This window comes from Zalophus californianus, chromosome 10 (assembly GCF_009762305.2).
Source record: "Zalophus californianus isolate mZalCal1 chromosome 10, mZalCal1.pri.v2, whole genome shotgun sequence".
Taxonomy (NCBI): domain Eukaryota; kingdom Metazoa; phylum Chordata; class Mammalia; order Carnivora; family Otariidae; genus Zalophus; species Zalophus californianus.
Window position 1 is genome coordinate 16,804,325 of NC_045604.1, and position 20,096 is coordinate 16,824,420.

The 20,096-nt window shown below is 36.3% G+C and overlaps 1 pseudogene; it reads right to left on the minus strand.

The window, feature by feature from the left end:
- Positions 1-18,587: 18,587 nt before the first annotated feature.
- Positions 18,588-18,944, minus strand: LOC113933493 (annotated as a pseudogene).
- Between the last annotated feature and the right edge of the window lie 1,152 nt (positions 18,945-20,096).

Sequence of the window (20,096 nt, forward strand, 5' to 3'; positions counted from 1 at the left end):
GTCTTTTCACAACTACTGAATAAAAATCTTGAGTTTTACACTGATTGGACTACCCTTGAATCGAAGCTTGTGGCCAGAGCTCCCCATGATGAGGTTTTCCCTCAATCAGTCACTGTGATAATGAAGATAAAATTTCCATGATATAAATCCAAAGTAGGGGACACTCTGGGGTGAAGGGCAAGGTTAACTTTTCCAAACCTCTTCATTGTTAAGCGGTGAAGGGAAAGAGGAATGAATATCTGAAGTGTGGTGGTGGGGGGGGTGGGGTGGGATGGGGATTATCAGATCTACTATGCTGTAATTCTCAAGTATTCTTCTTAAACCTTAACAGTTCTCTAGTTCACCAACTCATCTGCACACCCCCAACATCCCCCTTCTCCTTCCCCTTCCTAACTGCTCTACTTTGCTTTAGGGTCACTGTGACATATATTTTAAATCTAAGATTTGTCAATTACTACTTGTGTAATTGACAGCGATTTAATAACTCTATTATTCCATCTATAAAATAGAAATTAAAATTTCTTCCTGATAAGGTGCCATGGACATTAAAGGAATACTCATCTGTAATGCGACTTACTCCCTGCCTGGCTCAAGGAAGAATTTCACTTAAAGTCAATTCTCTTGAATTGTCTTCCATTGTCTACCACAACAGGTTAAGCTCTTATATCTGGATTTCACACACTTCATCATCTCAGTTAACCTATTCACTTATCACTTTCTTTAGTGAAATCAAAAGGATTTTTTGCGTGTCCCACAGTTCATGCCATGTTCTGAAGCCTTTGCTCATTCTGTCTTTAGAACCTGGAGAACCCTCTGTCTACTTTCATCCCACTGGCCCTCTATTATGCCTTATCACAGATGACAAGCCCTGGCTAAGACTTCTATCTGTCCCATGCACTCTTAGAAGACCAAACTGTTATCTCAGACTCCAATTCAGTTCCATGGAGGAAGAAAACACGCTAATCAATGGTTGGCCTAGATTCAGGCAGGTCTGAACCAGACTTGAATTGATTCTTTCACTTATGTTTTGTATGATTTATGATTTATGCAACTCCATGTTTCTGAGCTTTGGTTTAATCTGCTGAAAAAAGGGAATATAAGTATCTATCTCATGAATTGTTGTCAAAATTTAAAGAGATACTCCAAGGTTTAGACCACTACTAATATCTAGAAAGTGCTATAATTATCATTACTTTATCGACATTATATACCCAGGGCCCTGGGAGGAAGTCCTCTAACTGTATTTTAATAGACAATCAACCAAAATTGTTTCAAACATTTTAATTTTTTTGAATTGCTTTATTATTAACTTGTCTGAAAATTTCCAGAGAATATTTTTAACATTATAAAGAAGCATTGTAAAACCTTGATAAATTCTTACATATGTTCTTAAATTAGAAGGGAGTAGATAAGAAATCTCTCTTCCATTACCTTTCAGATATGATCAAATAAATTAACACATTCAGAATAAGATCAAATTCAAGAAATCATCTCACCTGGTTTCTTGGAATAAAGAAATTCAATGAACTCTCATCTGGTTAGGAATTCCTATTGTCCAGTAAGTTGAGAGTCACCACCAGTGGTTGAGGGGGCCACCACTCAAAATAATGATCCTCTTTCTTGTCCTGGTTCTGAACAATTTGAGATATAAAAGAGCAATAGGTGGAAAAAGCCAATACATTATTGTTATTACTCCAGAGCAGAGGATTTGATTTAAGACAATATTAGCTAATTTATTGAGCTTATATTGAGCCTTAAAATTTGGCAGCCTTCACCTACTCTCTCCTGGAAGTAAATAAAGGCAACACTGAAGGAGAGAAGGTTCTCCAGACTAGCAGAATGGCATCATTACTCCTCTGATGTTACTGGCTCTTCCGAAGAAAAAAGAGCTACCGCAAATAGCAGGCATCCCTCCTAATCAGGCAGAGATCTCTGAGGCCATACCTGCTCCCAAGAAGAAAAACTGGCCTCATGGCTGATTCTTTCTGACAAGCTTTCACCTAGAGGAGTTTCTTCACCTTCCTTATGGTGGAATAAGTGGTAAAGTGGAGAGAAGTTGGAGCATGTTTATGGGAAACCTCCCTTTTGTAAACCTGAGGAGTGGGACAATGATGTTCCTCTTTCCCACAACTCTATCCAAGGAGATGGTCAAATATATTACCTTTTCCAAAAGGATACATGAGTGAGATACAGTTCTCAGATCTGGTTAACACACACACACACACACACACACAAACACACACACACACACAGTTTTATTATTGATAAAGTATATCTTATTTGCCTTAAGTTAAGGGACATCAAGACAGATTATTTTAATTTTTATTTTCTTTATTTTAAATTTTGTAATCCATGCTTATTTTTTAGTTGAATACTTTTGTTTTAATTTTATTTATTTTTCCAGTTCCTATTTATGACCATTTTACTTTCTCGTTTGTTTCAGTGATATTAACAATTTCTTTTTATTTTTTTTAATACAAGTATGAATTAATTTACTGACTTTATTTGATGAGTTATGGGACAGGTTATATAGAGACACCTTAAAAATTGTGAAGTCAGGACCTGGAAAACCAAAATTTCACAAAAACTGCTCTAACAGATAAGAATGATCTGCATTCAATGTGGTGTCATGCTATTCCCCCATGGATTTGAACTAGTAGAGTCAAAACCAGGTCCATGATAGCTGAAACTATGATCACTGATGTTTTTCTTTGAAAGCACTTTTTACTAGTGGGTGCTCTACTGGCAAACAAGGCCCGGATTTTGAAGGTCTTGGAAATATAGCTACATCCACCCCTCTCATCAGATTATGAATTTTGTCCTTCATTTTGCTGTGAAAGTTCTTTAAAATTGATGAGTATCCTTGGGAAAGATCCCCTCTGAGGTTGTGGCAGATGTTAGAGCATCTGCTCTCACGTTTTAAAGTGCATTCTACATGATACAGCTCAATGCAATGGAAAGCAGCCTTCAAAGTAGGAAGGGCCACAGCTGTGGTTGTAGCAGACCTTCCAGTGATGGAGCCTGTGGAGGAACTGAAATGGATCCAAAAGATCATGAAGCTAGGCTGACAGAAATGCAATCACCATCCCCTCTCAACTGTCATGCCAGGTTCAAAGAACAGGGAGAAGGAGATGCACCCACTGCTACTTTTGGTGTAAAGATGGACTTCATTCTGTAATGAATATTCTTGGTATTTTCTTACTCCAAAATCTCATCAGCTTGTTGCTTCCCAACTTGTTTCCCCACAGACAAAATTCTGAGATCAACATTCTTTCATTTGACTAATACTTTCTGAGCTTCTCATGTGGCAGGCACTGTGAGACTCTAGAAATTCAATAATAAATAGGACATTTTTCCTTTCAAGGACCTTAAGCCTAATGGGAAAGACAATATATAAGTTAAAAGCCATATTCCATAACTGAAAGCTGTGATATTGGCAAACAATGGAAGTTCATTAGGAAGTTCCTAACCTAAATGTCATAGAGAAGACATAGGAGATAGCTGGATAAAACCATCAGCAAAGAGCAAATGGACTTTATTTTAAGGACAACTAAAAATTTTAAACAGAGGAGGAGAAGATCATCTTCATCTTGGGGAAAAAAAAGTCATTGGAAGCAGCCACCTCTACCAGCTTTTTCTGGAAAGACAACACTGCCTAGTATGTCCAGTGCTAATGTACACTTTATTTAAAACACACAAAGCCAAACCCAAGGCCAAAGAGATTATAGCAGCCCAGGAACCAGGAGGAAGCCCCCAGACAAAGATAATGGTAAGAGAAAATGATAATTTCTGGTTCCAGTTGGCAGCTTTGAGTTTTACAGCTCCCAAGGGCTACTGGTGGTCACGCTGAACCAGATGGACTCACTTGGCCCAACTGTCTACTCAGGCATATCCTATGATTCCATTCCTTAATTTCTGATCTGTCTGTGGTTGAGAAAATCACAGCTTGTTGCTTATTGTTATGAGATAGGGTATAATGGTGAATAGGATCTTGTCTTAAGACCTAGCTCAAACCCAGAAAAGACTGAATTTCAAGGACAGCCTTCTTCTACACTTTCTCCTACTCACCCTTCTCCCACCTCTTCCTCACAAACCTCCCATAAGTAACACCTACAACCAGAGTTTTCAACTTGGCCATAAGCACAGAGCAGTAGCCCAGGGCCCTGTGCTGGAAATTGGGTCCTGTGCTTGTGTTTGATGCTACCTTGAAAGTCTTAGTAACTTTATCTTTGAATTTGTGGGTTTTTAAAATTTTATTATTTTTTTAAAGTATTTATTTATTTGAAAGAGAGAGAGCAAGCATGAGTGGGGAAAGGGGCAAAGGGACAAGCAGACTTGCTGTTGGGCCAGGAGCTTGACATGGGGCTCCCTCCCAGACCCTGAGATCATGACCTGAGCCTAAGTCAGACGCTTAACTGGCTAAGCCACCCAGGCGCCCCTTGAATTTGTGTTTTTTAAGTGAAGTCAGTGAAATGAGCATGCACCAGGTTCTTGGAGTCTCACCTCAAATGTGGTCTTCCCTCCCATTGCCACCTTGCCTCCTCGGGATGGGTTCTCAGCTGCCTACTTCCCTGACCCCATCTATCACCCACCCCCAACCACCCCACCCTAGACTCAGCTGAGTCTCACCCTACTTCCTTGACCCCACCCACCAACCATCCCCTTCAGAGGGCAGGGCCGGGAGCACAGAGAGGTTCAGGGTCAGGTACCCATACTAGGCAGCAAGTCACTGTGCAGGGCCCTGGGAAACTAAGAGGGTTGGCTCACACCTTGCAAGTATTTCTGTATCCCAAAGAGTGCAGCAATAAATGCATTTTAAAAACACCATAATAAATAAAAGAGAAATTGCAGGAAAAAGGAAAACATTTCTTCTCTGTTTTTTGAATAAGAAACTGCATTTTCATTTTACTCTGGTATCCACAACTTAGGTAGATAGAAATATGTGGTCGTACTTAGAGCTAAGTAGCAGGTGTTCTCCTGGAATAAGCCAGGAGATCTTGGTGTGGTAGGATCCTCACACTCTCTGATGTCTCCTACACACTGAGATGGGTGTTGGCATAATTGCTGTTATTCCTCTTGGTCAGCCTCCCTTGTTGATAGTTTACTGTTTGATTTTAGGGGCATTAGTGTATAGTACAGGCTTGCCAGGCATACTTTCTGGAAGGGCTGTAGCTTGAGGGAAATTACAAATACCAATTGGAAAGCAAGCTTTGGTAGGGAAATCCAGCAGAAAGAAAGTATGAGGTAAGACTCAGTTATGACTGAGAGACAACTAGTCTTCTAACGTGGATGTTTGGAATTAAGGTGTATATAACAATTATGATCTTCCTTTACCCACGAGATTCCTTTGTGACTTATTGCATCTGTGTTGTTTTGTACCTTTTGACCAAATAATTCTGTTTTTACACAGCAATTAACACACTAGAATTTGAAGAAACTATTTTTGAAATACAATTTGCACATTCTGATTAATTTCTAAAAACCTAGCTACTTTTCAAGTCGTACTTTGTGTTTATAATATGTTTGTGGAAATATTTTAGACAGGAAATTAAAGCGATTTCTCACAAGAGGAAGACACTATTAGGAACAAAGCTATAAATAAAGATTAACTGCAGTTTTTACAAGCAGGGCAGCTGCCAAAATAACAAAGAATTCTTTAAAGTGTTTTATCAGTTGTTTCATTTTGTGTGAAGGAAATCACTATCAAGGAAATGTAATGAAATGTCTTCAGATGTGAAATTCAGAAATGGGAATAGTTTCCATCCTGTACACTGAATCAGTTGAATAATTAAAAAGATTGGAGTGATGAAGTCCAGACATAGTTGATAAGAGAAAAATGTAAGCTTCATTTGAATGTGGTAACTTAATGAAATATAATTTAATAAAATGAGGTCCACTCGACTTTTAACAAGATGCTTTATATTATTTGTATTTCATGAGAGGAAAAATAGATACAATATTTTAAATAAATTAAGTAAATTAAAACTTTATATTGAATTCAACGAGTTTTTTTTTTGACTTGTAAAAAATTACATTTTAAGGTTAATTTGCTTGGAATATGTATAGATGATTGTTTCTGACCTTTCTCATATATAAATGTCATATTTACATTTTATAAATAATGAATTTAGGAAAGTTCACTCTGTGGCCATAAAAATCAGAAACTCAAAGTTTCTTCATTTTGTTGTCAGTCCCTTAAGAAAAGAGTGCTGTGTGCAGATTCCTCTGGCTCCCAAAAGGGTTCAAGGGCACTGGGAAAGGCTTTAATAAAGTCACAAAATTGTATGTTGTCCTCAACGCAGGTGTGCTCCGCTCCTGGGAGCAACACAGATGGAAAACAGCAGAATAAGCACTGTATATACTTCCAGATTTAAATCCCCAGTGAGGACATCATCAAAGTGAGTTTGGAGTTCAACTTCTGTGGTCAATCTCAGACGATAGATTTTTCTCCCTTCTGTATTATATTATTGTTTCTCTTAGCTGTCCTATAATTCAATAATAACTATTGCCTGAGCTATTATATAACATAATTTTGTAACTTATAATTACTGTAATTTTAAGAACCATTATTAAGTAGACCTATTAGCTGCCAGGCACTGCAAGGTCCTGAGACTAGAGGTAGGCACTGTTGTTGCCCTCTAGACAGGACTATGGGGTTGGCATACATTAAGAAACTACAAGCAAATAGTGAAAAAGAGAGGAAGCTGGGATGATACTAAGAAGCCAGAAAATAGTGGGAGAGGCCCTCCCTATATAGCAAAAGAGGGGTTTCAGTAGAAAACTATTTTAAAAGAGAGAGAAGAAAAAAGAACAAGCAGTATGAATAATAAAAGTTCAGCACTGCTAAACAACATTTTACTAAAGCCATCTGTCCTTGGCTTAAAAGATAAATGAGTACTAGGTCATCATAAAACTAGAAATATATAGGCAAGCTGTACATGTAAGATACGCACAAATATAAAAAGAAATAAAATTTCAAATTGTGCTTTAGTAAATATAATGCAGAGTTCTATTTCAAACTATATCTAGACTTTCAAGAGGCAATTCAAGGTAAGCCCACACAAACTTGTTGCATGCCTACTATGTTTTGTATACTGCAGGTGGTCCTGAAGAGAATGATGGAGGATACACCCGTGGCCGTACCGTATCAATAAATCCATTGTAATGCTGAGTGTTTAAGACAAAAGAGATGACTTTGATCTTTCAGTGTTTGGAGATTTTCTTCCTAATATTGCTCATTTAAACTAAAATAATTTATAGAAAATAACAGATTATTATGTTGGTTTATAAGAGAGAATATTTACAAATCTTCTTTACTTATCTAACAGTATTGTAGATTTTTGAAATGATATTGTAGGTCCACTCTAGTGGATGAGGTGATTCGTTTTATGGAGTCAAACAATTTTCTTAAACATTATCTCACACAAAAGCAGACCCTTAGCTCCCCTCCTCCAGCATTAACTGACTGTCAAAAATGCCCTTAACTGGCTTTTTTTTTTTTTTAATCAACTGACGTAATTATATACAAAAGTTAATTCTGATTTTCATTTTACTTCATCACTAAATCTTATTTTATTAACATTTCCTTTAGGCTCTACCTTACTAGTAAAAAATAAACTACAAATCATATTTTCCATTTGGAATAGTTTTCATCCCCTAGGAAAAAATCAATACATCAAAATTAAATTTCAAAACTGCATTAACAGCATCTTGGAGGTCAGGTATTCTAATAGTCTCTGAGTGGAAACCAAATTATGGAGTTATTATATGTGGACAATATAATTATTTTTACCACCTTTTACTTTAGAGAATACAACAAAAAAGGAATTAAATCTAGTATAAAGATACAGTTAAAAAATAGAAGTGTGTTTATCTATGTCATCTTAATGCTACTGAATTTAGTGATTTACAGGAGCATTAGTTTTAACTTATGGAATCTGAATTAGACTGTGGATATTTAAAAGCTTTAGCAAAATAGCAAAATTAAAGAAAATAGAAGTTATTGGATTTGAGCAATTGACCTCTTTTGCAATACACTAACTCCTTAAAGACATCAAAGCATTCTTTAATAGGATAAAACAGCTGGAAGAAATTTTAATCAATGAATTCAATCAAATTAATTAAAAAAAATGAGAACCGTAATAGTGAAATGACAGATATGATCCTCAGTTTCATCTCATCAGGGCTATTCTAATATAACCTTCTTTTTTCCCCATACCTCATTCCCTCCGGTATCATTCTCAGTATCTGGGGCCTAATGTCTTGGACAATTTTGATACCTGTGACAATTATTAGTTACACTTATATCTTCTGCTCTTTGAGGGCAGGATTTGTATCTGTTTTATTCTGATGTGTCCCTTGGCACAGACTTCTTTGTGTAGCTAAGACAGTCTCAAAGCAGGCAGATAGATTTGGAGAACAAGAACACACAGCAGACTCATTTTCAGGACCCCAAAACTGTTCTGCATAATAACATAAAAAGCCATTGTAATTTTTACCTGGTGATTCTTTGAGGATCATGTTGTCTTTAAAGAAATGTTTCTTTTTCCTTCGATATGATGTGGCAGGGACGGCTAATTGAGACTTTAATGTCCATTTTCCCTTCTTAATTTGATTACAATATCCCCTATATTTACCAGGACACATGGTTGCTTAGCTAGAGATTGCATTTGCCCATCTACCGAGTAGCTAGGTTATATATCCAAGTATGAAGTTTTGCCCAATAAGATCTGTGTATGGAGGGGCATAAGCAGCCTGTCACAAAAGCTTAAAAGGAAGCAAACTGTGTACCACCTCCTCTTTCCCTCTTCCCACTAGCTAAAATGTGGGTACAGTGAGTGAAATGACCCTGAACATGAAGAGAAAGGTCATATTCAATGATGGCAGGATTTTAAAAAAGATGAAATCTGGGTTTGGAGATGGCTTCATGGAGTAGAGTACAACCGCCTTATAACCCATCCTGCCAACCAGCTTTTGTTAAGATTTTTTTTTAAGATTTTATTTTTTATTTTTTTGAAAACTTTATTCATTTATTTGACAGAGAGAGACACAGCGAGAGAGGGAACACAAGCAGGGGGCGTGGGAGAGGGAGAAGCAGGCTTCCCGCCGAGCAGGGAGCCCAACGTGGGACTCGATCCCAGGACCCCGGGACCACGACCCGCGGGACCACGACGCGAAGGCAGACGCCTAACGACTGAGCCACCCAGGCGCCCCTTTTGTTAAGATTTTATTTATTTATTTGAGAGAGAGAGCATGAGAAAGAGAGAAGGGCAGAGGGGGAAGAAGGCTCTCTGCAGAGCAGGCAGCCCAACAGGGCCCTCAATCCCGGGACGTTAGGATCATGAACTGAGCCAAAGGCAGACACCTTAACCAACTGAGCTGCCCGGGCACCCTATGCCTACCAGCTTGAAGTAAAAGCGGAATAAACTTTCAGTCTAGTTTAAGCAACTGTGTATTGTTTCCTGATAAAGACCTCCAACCCTGAGGGCCTATAACCTACAAAATACCTAAGAATAAATATTCTATATGTATCCTTGGGAAAGAGAAGTGTGTGCGTGTGTATTTTCAAAGGGTTAATCACAAGAGATAATTGCAACACAATATGAATATGTACATGCAAAAACCTTTAGAACCACAGAAGTAATCTTTAACTCATTACCTGGCAGGGATTTGAAGAAAGTCTTTACAAAACAGAAAGATTTCCTTTTCTTGTCTGTCACTTGCTTCCATTTTTTCTGGCTTCTTTGAAGTGTACTATCCTTCACACTAGATATTGAATTCCAATATCTAAAACATTTACACATTTGAGAGCTTAGTTTAACATAGCATCTAAATGACTTCAGTTCAGGTTTATGCTGTGTGTCTTAGAGAATTTTAGCTCTGAGATATCTTTGAATGTTGCTGATCATCTTTTCCACGTAACCCTTTCTAGAGTTAGAAGATCCTTTACATTTGTCCATCCAATGCCTGAGGCTCTTGCAAGCATTCAGTAAAAATTTCTAATGCAGAAGTATTACATTCAAAAAACACATAGGGGTGCCTGGGTGGCTCAGTCATTAAGCGTCTGCCTTCGGCTCAGGTCATGATCCCAGAGTCCTGGGATCGAGCCCCACATCGGGCTCCCTGCTCAGCGGGAAGCCTGCTTCTCCAGCTCCCACTCCCCCTGCTTGTGTTCCCTCTCTCACTGTGTCTCTCTGTCAAATAAATAAATAAATAAATCTTTAAAAAAACCCACATATGCACCATATGCATACGTGTGTGTATATATATATATAATTTATGTTTTTACTTACAGTAAAGTGGAGTTAGAATGGCTTTACTAGTTTTCTGTTAGAGATAAAACAAATATCTGCTGCTTGACTTGTTCTCTCTCTTTTTTAAGTATTTTATTATTTATTTTTTTAAAATTTTATTGTTATGTTAATCACCATACATTACATCATTAGTTTTTGATGGAGTGTTCCATGATTCATTGTTTGTGCATAACACCCAGTCCTCCACGCAGTACGTGCCCTCTTTAATACCCATCACCAGGCTAACCCATCCTCCCGCCCCCCTCCCCTCTAGAGCCCTCAGTTTGTTTTTCAGAGTCCATCGTCTCTCATGGTTCGTCTCCCCCTCCGATTTCCCCCCTTCATTTTTCTCCTCCCGCTATCTTCTTTTTTTTTTAACATATATTGTATTATTTGTTTCAGAGGTACAGATCTGTGATTCAACAGTCTTGCACAATTCACAGCACTCACCATAACACATACCCTCCCCATTGTCTATCACCCAGCCACCCCATCCCTCCCATCCCCCACCACTCCAGCAACCCTCAGTTTGTTTCCTGAAATTAAGAATTCCTCATATCAGTGAGGTCATATGATGCATGTCTTTCTCTGATTGACTTATTTCACTCAGCATAATACCCTCCAATTCCAACCACATCATTGCAAATGGCAAGATTTCATTCTTTTTGATGGCTGCATAATATTCCATTGTATATATACAGCACATCTTTATCCATTCATCTTTGACTTGTTCTCTTGAGTATGTTTACCTTTGAAAGAATGTATTCTACTTAAGAGAGAATTTTTATTAAGGAAATTTGTGGATTGTGGATTGTGTTGGGACTTCTGCATTGCTATTTATAATAATTATATGTGTAAGGTAGCCAGAAGGCAGAGAATATACATGCTCTTTTCTAAGTGCATTATTTCCTTTCACCCAACTACTATAAGCTTGACTATGACAGGGAATCTGATCTGTGACCTTGAGCAATTGAGAGCTACCTCACAGAGTTTTGGGGACAATTAAATTAGATAATAAGTAAAAGACTTTCTAAGACAACATTTATTACATCAAACACATTTTAGTTCCCTTTCTTTATTTTCAGTTTTCATTACCAACTAATAAAAGTAAAATTTAAAGACTCATTCTTCTGGAACTTAGTGTGAGCCAATGAACTGAGTTTCTATGGGAACCAGCTACTATTATTCATATTAGTAATATAACTTTGTCTATATTAATAATGTGAATAATTGTAGCTAACATTTATCAAAAACTTTTTATGAACAGCATGGTACAAAAATCACCTCAGAAAAATATTGTTGTTGAGCTTCTATCATTATCCTGACTTTCCAAAGGAGTAAATTAAAGCTTATGGATGCTAAGGAGTGTGCCCAAGGTCACATAGCTAATAGGGTATTCTGTCTATATGGATCTGGAGCCCATACCATTAACTATGATGTACTGTTTTCTGTAGTGCTTATCCACTTAGTGATTTTGAAATCTGTTTTTTTCTGAAATATTTGACTTAAAGATGGTGAAAATCTCCCATCACTGGATAATGGCAGAATTTTCACTAAATTTTGCTGGAAGGCAATAGCAAGTATTTGTTGCTCTTTTCTTCCACCTCTGAACACAGGCAAGTTAGATTTTTAGAAAAGACCATGACAAATAACTGAATGTGGTCTGGATCAATAAAGCAGCTGCTGTAAAACAGCCTTGGGCCCCGGAATTTCTGCTAAACTATCAACATCTAATGTCAAAGTGTTCTTTGAAGGATGAAAGTCAGACTGATATCTTAAAAGTAATTTTCTTTTCGTAGGTCAGTGATTGAATTTGAGTCAGTTTTCCAAATTGTTTAATAAGACAACACAAAATGTGATTACTCGTATCTCTTGCAAATAAAGCAAATGATGACTCACAGAATTCTGAAGGTGTCTTAAGGGGGGAAAACATCCTGGTCAAATAATTACATATTTACATATTATGGAAATTTCACATATAAAAAAGTGGGATAAGACCCTGTTTTCCGGATTGGTTCTATTGAATCATTTAATCATTGTTTTTTACTATACACACACACACACACACACACACACACACACACGTATACATATAAACACACACACACATATATATACATATATACACACACACAAGCACATATATATATATATATATGGATGTGTTTGCACAGATAGATACATACATACATATATACATAGGTACATAACACACATGTATATACATATATATACACATAAAACTTTTTGGAAAATTACATTAAAATATAAAGAGAACATTATAGTTGTTAAAAATACCTGAAAAAATATTAAGGCCAAGTCTCATATAGCATTATAGGAGACATGGAATGCTGGAAGGACATAGTAAGTAAGTTGATTTCTTTACTAAAGAGCAACATGTAATACTAGAGAGCCATGAACTGAAATCTCCATATTGCTGGATGTGTGTATTTTGGGATTGTGACAGGGCATTTGACCACTAGCTTTCTCTTACATAAGGAAGTTTCCTTTCAGATGTTTAAGAGCTCCTTAAGTTCTAAACTATCTGGGCTTCCCCCTGGTAATCTTCTTTATTTGGTTCCCCTTGGAATAGCAAAAAACAAAAAGAAAAAGAAAAACAAAACAAAAAGTGCTTTATAAGTTGTTCTTCCTGTCAGTAAATTATAGAAACTATGTTTCCTTTTGTAAAGAAAACAGGATTCCAGACCAGAATCACATATGTTACTCCCACCATCATGCCACTACTCAGAGAAACAGTAGGAATAGGGGCATTGAAGATCATTTCTACCACCTTCCAAGGGTACAAGTGACCACTTCATATTTAAAATTTGCTTTTACAACCTCTCTTTTTCCATACCCTTTCTTATTTGCGATTCTATTGCTCATCTGTGAACTTTCATTAAGAATACGTTACCTGAATTTTTACTCTTAATTAGGTAAGGCAACTTTAATAATGTACTTCTACATTATGTGTTATACTTCTATAGTATACTTCTATTGTTGATGTCTAAGGTGATGATACTGAAAAACATTCAGAAGAAGGTAACTAGATGATAAAGACCGTTCTGAGTTAAGAACAATAAATTAAAAGGCATAAAAAGTTCTTGCTTTTGTAGTACTTATAATAAATGCTTTTGACCAGCACAAAGAATATCAGCATGCCCCTTAGCAAATATAGTAGGTAAGCACATTCACAAATCATTCCTGATTTTTGTGCTTAAATTATAGCTTCTAATTTCCATTCCCCCTAAAAGGAATAATGGCTTCTTTGGTGAATGGCTGATTTTAGGTCCCAGCTAGGAAATTTGAAAATGAGCCTAGGAAAGCCTATGCTTAAGAGCAAGAAAATGATAGCTTTTGTCAAGGACAGAGGTGCCAACTTGAAAGGGCTAACACTTGCCAATGCTGTGATTATCTGAGCATCAAAAAGGATAATATATACTGAATCTATAAACCTCCATAAGTTCATGATGATTATCAAATAAATGAGAGAAAGCCAAATGACAATGAAATAAATCTTTAGAGGCTATTGGAAGTAACTAGGGCACCTATGGCTAATTTTATCCCTTTCATACTAACTATATTTCAGGAAACCAAATAGTTTCAGCTGAGAAATTATTTTCTTTACAAATAAACTCAGGCCGAATTGTTAAAGAAATGACAAAATTAGAAAATAACCATTTGCCACACCTAATTAAATAATTGATTTAAGCAATAATCATCAATTGATTAAACTATTAGATGAAAGGTTGAAGTAAAATTTGCAATGGGAGGATCAAGTGTTAGAATGTAAAACCACTAGTTAAGAAATAAAAGTGGGACCACAGACATTGTTACTTGCCTCCTGATGTGATGCAGTGTGATGCCCATAATAATACTCATGAAGTACTTTTTCCCGAAAGATGGAGTCTGAATGTAGAGCTAATCTAAACTTACAAGAAATGGGAATGAGAATGTTAAAGAATCAAATTAAATGACCCCAAGAGGAAATAAATATTAAAAAAAAAATCAGAATATGATGCCTCGTACAGGACGATGGGCACAGTTTCTACAATAAAGAGAAAAAATAAGGACCAGGAGAAGGCTGGAATGCTTCACTGTAGCTCAAAGGACTTAGGAGACAGGGTAACCAAATACAATGTGTAGACCTTGTTTCACATCCTTATTTGAACCTATAGCCAATTGCTGAAAGGCACTTCTGAAACAACCATGGAAATTTGATTATGGACTGATCTAAGATGATATTAGAATGATTTTAATTTAGTTAGATAACAATAATAAAACAGTTACATTTTAAAAATCTATATTTTTAGAGATACATAGCAAGGGTGAAATGACATAACATTTGGGATTTGTTTTAAAATAGTTCATTAAATGGCTCCTGGGTGGTTCAGTTGGTTAAGCATCTGCCTTTGGCTCAGGTCATGATCTCAGGCTCCTTGGATCGAGTCCCACATCAGGTTCCTGCTCAGTTGGGAGTCTGCTTCTCCCTCTCCCTCTGCTGTCACCCCTGCTTGTACTCTCTCTCTCTCTCTGAAAGAAAGAAAGAAAGAAAGAAAGAAAGAAAGAAAGAAAGAAAGAAAGAAAGAAAGAAAAATCTTTAAAATAGTTCATTAAAAATAGATGCATAGATAAATAGTTATAGAGACAATGTGGCAAATTTTGATTAAAAATTGTTGAATTTTGGCAATGTCTTTATTGGGGCTCATTTAACTAATTAAAAATTTAATTGTTCTCCCTACTTTTATGGTGTCTAAGTTTTTTCCAGAACAAAATTAATCAGTAGTATGTTGAGTTAAGAATTGCATGAAGGTAAAAGGTATGATTGCTTATAAGATTCAACTCAGACCTGTACTTCCTTAATCTTATATTTCTTAAAAAAATTAGAATTGAGCTCAAAAGTAATATTCTATGTCAAAAGTTGTTGGTACAATGAGCCATATACAACCAGAGGGCTAAAGATATTGAATATCACTGAATTTCATGCCTGTCTTAGACTATTAAAGCGTAAAACTTCAAACGTAAAGAAATTTGTCTGCGGCACATCATTTTCACTGTAGTATGGTGTTTTTTTTTTTTTTTTTAAATTACCAATAACTCTTAGGATTGTGAGGTCTTTCTACCAGGAGATAACTTTTTCTAGAATTTCTCCTAACCCCCTATGCATTACTTTTCTATTTTTGGTTTTTGTCATAACAAAGTATCAGAGGAGGGGTGGCTTAAGTAACAGAATTTTTTTCTTCACAGTTTTAGAGTCTAGAAGTCCAAGATCAAGGAGTTGGAAGGGTTGATTTCTTCAGAGGGCCTCTCTCTTTGGTGTGTAAGTGGTAGTCTTGTTCTGGTGTCTTCACATGGTCTTCCCTTTGTGTCTGTGTCTTAATCTCATTTTACAAAAACACAAGTCACATTGGATTCGGGTCCATTCTCGAGACCTCATTTTGCCTCAATTTTACTTCTTTAAAGATCTATCTCCAAATAGAGTCATAGTCTGAGGTACTGGGGTTTAGGACTTCAAGATATGAATTTGGTTAGGGGGACACACAATTCATCCCATAACACCCCATTATGGTCATAAATGTGAATTAAGCAAAATTTAAGGGAACTAAGTTTTCTAGAATGATAATTGAAGTTGGCAGAAGGAAAAATGGTACTACTTAAACAACAAAGAAAAGTACTGCGTTAAGAATAGAGATGGCCCTTGCACCCAGCCTTGGATCTTCTGAGTCTGTATAAGTGAAAATCAGCAGGATGGATTTGTATTACCTATTTCACATGAGAAAAATCCCTTAAAGCTTGGAAGGTAATTATTATACTATTTTACATTGAACTGCCAAGTGATCAGCTCATAATACAAATTTAACTGTGCTTCTTTTATAATTCATCCATATTCTATTGTACCCCATCACAACTTGCTCATAGTGTTGTAGACTTTTAAATTTTCTTGTGCTTTCATTGAAGAATTCATTTTGTTACCTCTCAGGATGTTGGACTATTACTCTTCTGTTGTGCCTCGGTCAGCTGTACCCCATTGCCCTGAAATGCTTTTCTCAGCTATAGTTTTACTGGGAGATTAAAGGCACGCTTCTAGGGGGTGGGTATGTTACTTACTGGGAACAGATCAAATCTCTCTTAGAAGTAGGTGAAATACAAATGATAAGTCTATCAACTATAGAGCTTTCTGGATTACTGAATTCACATGAGCAATGATTCTGACTCGGGAATGAATTTGGTGAAGCATCACTTTATTCTAGAATTGCCAGTGCCTATATTTAATGAGACAAATGTTTGATGGGTTTGCTAATTTGAGTCTGAAGATTAATCGAGTACTTTGTGAAAGACCAATAAATATGTAAACAGAAAATAAAAAAAGAAAACTCTGAAAGCGAAGACTTCTCCATTTTAGCAGGAATAAATCTGTCTTCATCGGTAGCAATCACCAAGATTAATACTAATTATAATCAATATACAAAAGACAGATTACATCTGTCCATTTCTTTCACCTTTTTTTTAAATTCAAATATTATCATGGGTCTGAAAGGAGAGAACTACTTCCTATGAGGAACTTGTTCACCCATGTTACGTAAATTAACTCTTCTAGGCACTAAGGTATCATTGAGTAAATGGTGTGTTTTGTGCATGAAATGATATCTCATGTCCTTTAAGTGCTCGTTCATCTCCATGCTCTGAAATATGTACAGTTAGGTATCTCTTCACTTTCTTCTTTTAACTGAACTTTAGTTTTTAAAAACAGCCCTGAAATAAGTGTGTTTATTTTATTTAATACTTTAAAATAAACCACTCTAAAATATTCATATTGTATTTTAACATTCAAAATTAAGTTAAATATCTTTTTAAAACCCAACTAAAAATAAAAAGTTCTTTGTATTTTTATTTAATCGAAAAAGTAAAACCAGTTCTATGAATTAGAGATAACTATATGCCAACTCATATATGGTGATCTGATACCAGGAATATTTTTACTAAGAAGCCTGTGACAAAGTATGAGTGACATAAAATCCCTTTTAAAAAGCCTGGATGGATGTATTATAATTGATAATAATATAATAAAGTCTCTCTCCCTGTGCCACATAAGGGTCCTTTATAAAAGCAATAGCTCTTGATTGGCTATATGATTAAAACTATTTCCTAGATCCTAATTTCTCATAGGATCAATCAAAAACTTTTAAGATCTTATTAGGCCTCATGTAATCTGTCCTGCCTAACTTTATACGAATTTAACTTCTGGTAATAACTCCTTACTCGAACTACATATTAATTCATTTTTATACAACAAATATTTTATTTAACAGCTCATGTGACAGACACGGTGATAAGAGGTTGAAAAGAAAGTTGATCCAGTGAGTTTAAAGTTTAGCAAGTGTCTTGCAATATAATTACTGAGTTTCTCAAACACACGGAGTTTTTTTTATCCTTTTACCCTCTTTATATCTGGGGGCTTCACAAATGCTGTTTCTTCTGCTTGGAACAATTTTGCTGTATTCTTCTGCCAACACTTCAATCCATTTCATCTAGGTAAGTACTATGTAGCCTTTATGACTCCATATGAATTTTATATCTTCAGAAGAAATACTTCACAGACCACCCCCCTTCTTATTCCACCTCTACCAACACAAATGCTCTATATTCGCACACTTATCTTGTGCTTCAGTCACAACAGATACTCTATCCTTGCTTAGTACTTATCAAACTGGAGATTACCACCAGCAAGGGAATCTTCATAAGGCCAAGGACTTTGTTTATCTTGTTTCCTATTTTATTCCTATCACCTAGCAAAATACCTGGGACATACTGGCTGTTGGATAACTATTTCTTAAATATTTAATACATACTTGGTGTACTATGTGCAAACAAGTGAGGCATGTATTATAATTAGACACATTTTTATAGGGTAAAACTGAGTGACGATTTCTAAAGTACATCTGTTTAATTATATTATAACCATTAATGCAACATTTGCCTCATTTCGATAATAAAAAATGATGGTATAATGATGGTTTAAAGCTGGTTCAATCGCAATTTTAGAGGCCTGCTTATCAAGAGTGAAAATAGAAGACTATTAAAAATAGCTAAAAAGGTAACATGTGTCACAGTGCTTAATGTTTTTGTAACTGTTGGTAAGGCTTACATCTAAATTTGATGCAGAATTCTCAATGGCACTGAAATAGTTTTCTCAGCCACAGGGTATATACTGGTACCATGAGTCTGAAAGAGACTGGCTATGGGTACCACTCCTTGTCTTCAGCTGTGACTGCGCAATATCAGCAAGTGCACTTTGTATCTTTTCCAGAAGCATGTCCCCTCGATAAACAACATCCTCCAGACATGTAGCAGCTTCGTGGTTTTCTTCTTCCAGCTTATACAAGCTAGCAGCCTGTAAAGCAGCTGTAGATTCTTCACTGGGTAATGAATCTATCAAAACATCAATGTCTTTTGCTGTTCGTGCAACCAGTGCTGCAAAAAGCTGGGCATATTCTTCTGTAGGATTAGCGGGCTGATCTTTGTTAATTGCTGTCTGAATATTACTAAAAGAAGCAGGAGGACCACACTGCTGCAACACTCCAATGGCATTACAAAACTGATCTGCAAGCGAGTTCACCGCGTCCTGCAGCTGTGTGAGCCGGTCCGCCATGTTCCTCCTTGAGTGACGATTTCTTTTGATAAGTCTAAAAGATAAGCAATGATGGCTATGTAATAGGGATACAAAGTAAGACAAATACCATCGGTGCTGTCATTATTGGAACCATTTCACTCCCTTAGGACATCTAGCTTCTCCCTGAAGTGATGGGGAGATCACTAATTTTTGAAACCACCCTCTCCATTACAAAACAACTTCAATTGTCCTATCGTCCTTTTCAACAATGAACAAGCATCTACTTCTTCATAACTTCCACCGCTTTGTCCTGGACCTGCCTAAGAAGCTAACCAGAATTCTAATCCTTTTTCTGAGTGAAAGCTGGTCATATAGCTGAAGCCAGATACACCTCTCCTTCCTCAGAAATCCTTTTCTTCTTAAGAAAAGGTATTTTCAGGTTTCCAGAGGAGTCCTTATATGATGTGGCTTCCAAAGTTTCATCATCTTAGTTCCCTCCTTTTAAAGGGACTCTAATTTTTCACTGTCCCATTTACATTGAATAAAATATTACTTCTTATCTGGACAATAATTTCTACTGATTATTTTATTTTAATACCTTCTAGTAGTTGCTTTATATGGGTGACTTATCCTAAGCTTGAGGAAAACCCAAAGCTCTAGGTCATCTTAATTTGATGGCAACCTGGACACAATTCTTAGATTTCTCCCCATTTTTTAAAGTCTTCATTGAAATCACTACTTTGGTTATTAAGACCATAGATTTGGTGTGTGGAAGAGATTTCTTAAAGAAAACTACATTTTGTAGTATCCAAAGCAATGTTGACTAGCAGAGAAGACCTTGATGTCATCACTCTGACCGCAGGGTACAAAAAAGGACCAAGAAGCAGTAAGGTGATGTTGACATCTAGATTGAAAAGTAAGTCTACTGAAGAAAAACATTCTTCCTGGCCTCTCATTCCAGAAAAATGTTACAAATAGACGGGGGAGACTTTCTTTAGAACAGCATGTTTTCTATTTAAACTATAGGCCCTTTGCTCCCATTTTCAGATTCTGGAAATTCATATCATTTCTTATAGCAAGAATGTGGAAAACACAGTGTTCTGACACCATTTTACAGCTATTCTTGTACTTTTTAATTTTTGTTAAGTGCATTTTAAAATTAAAAGGAAATCTTTAGGACTCCAGTTGAGTTT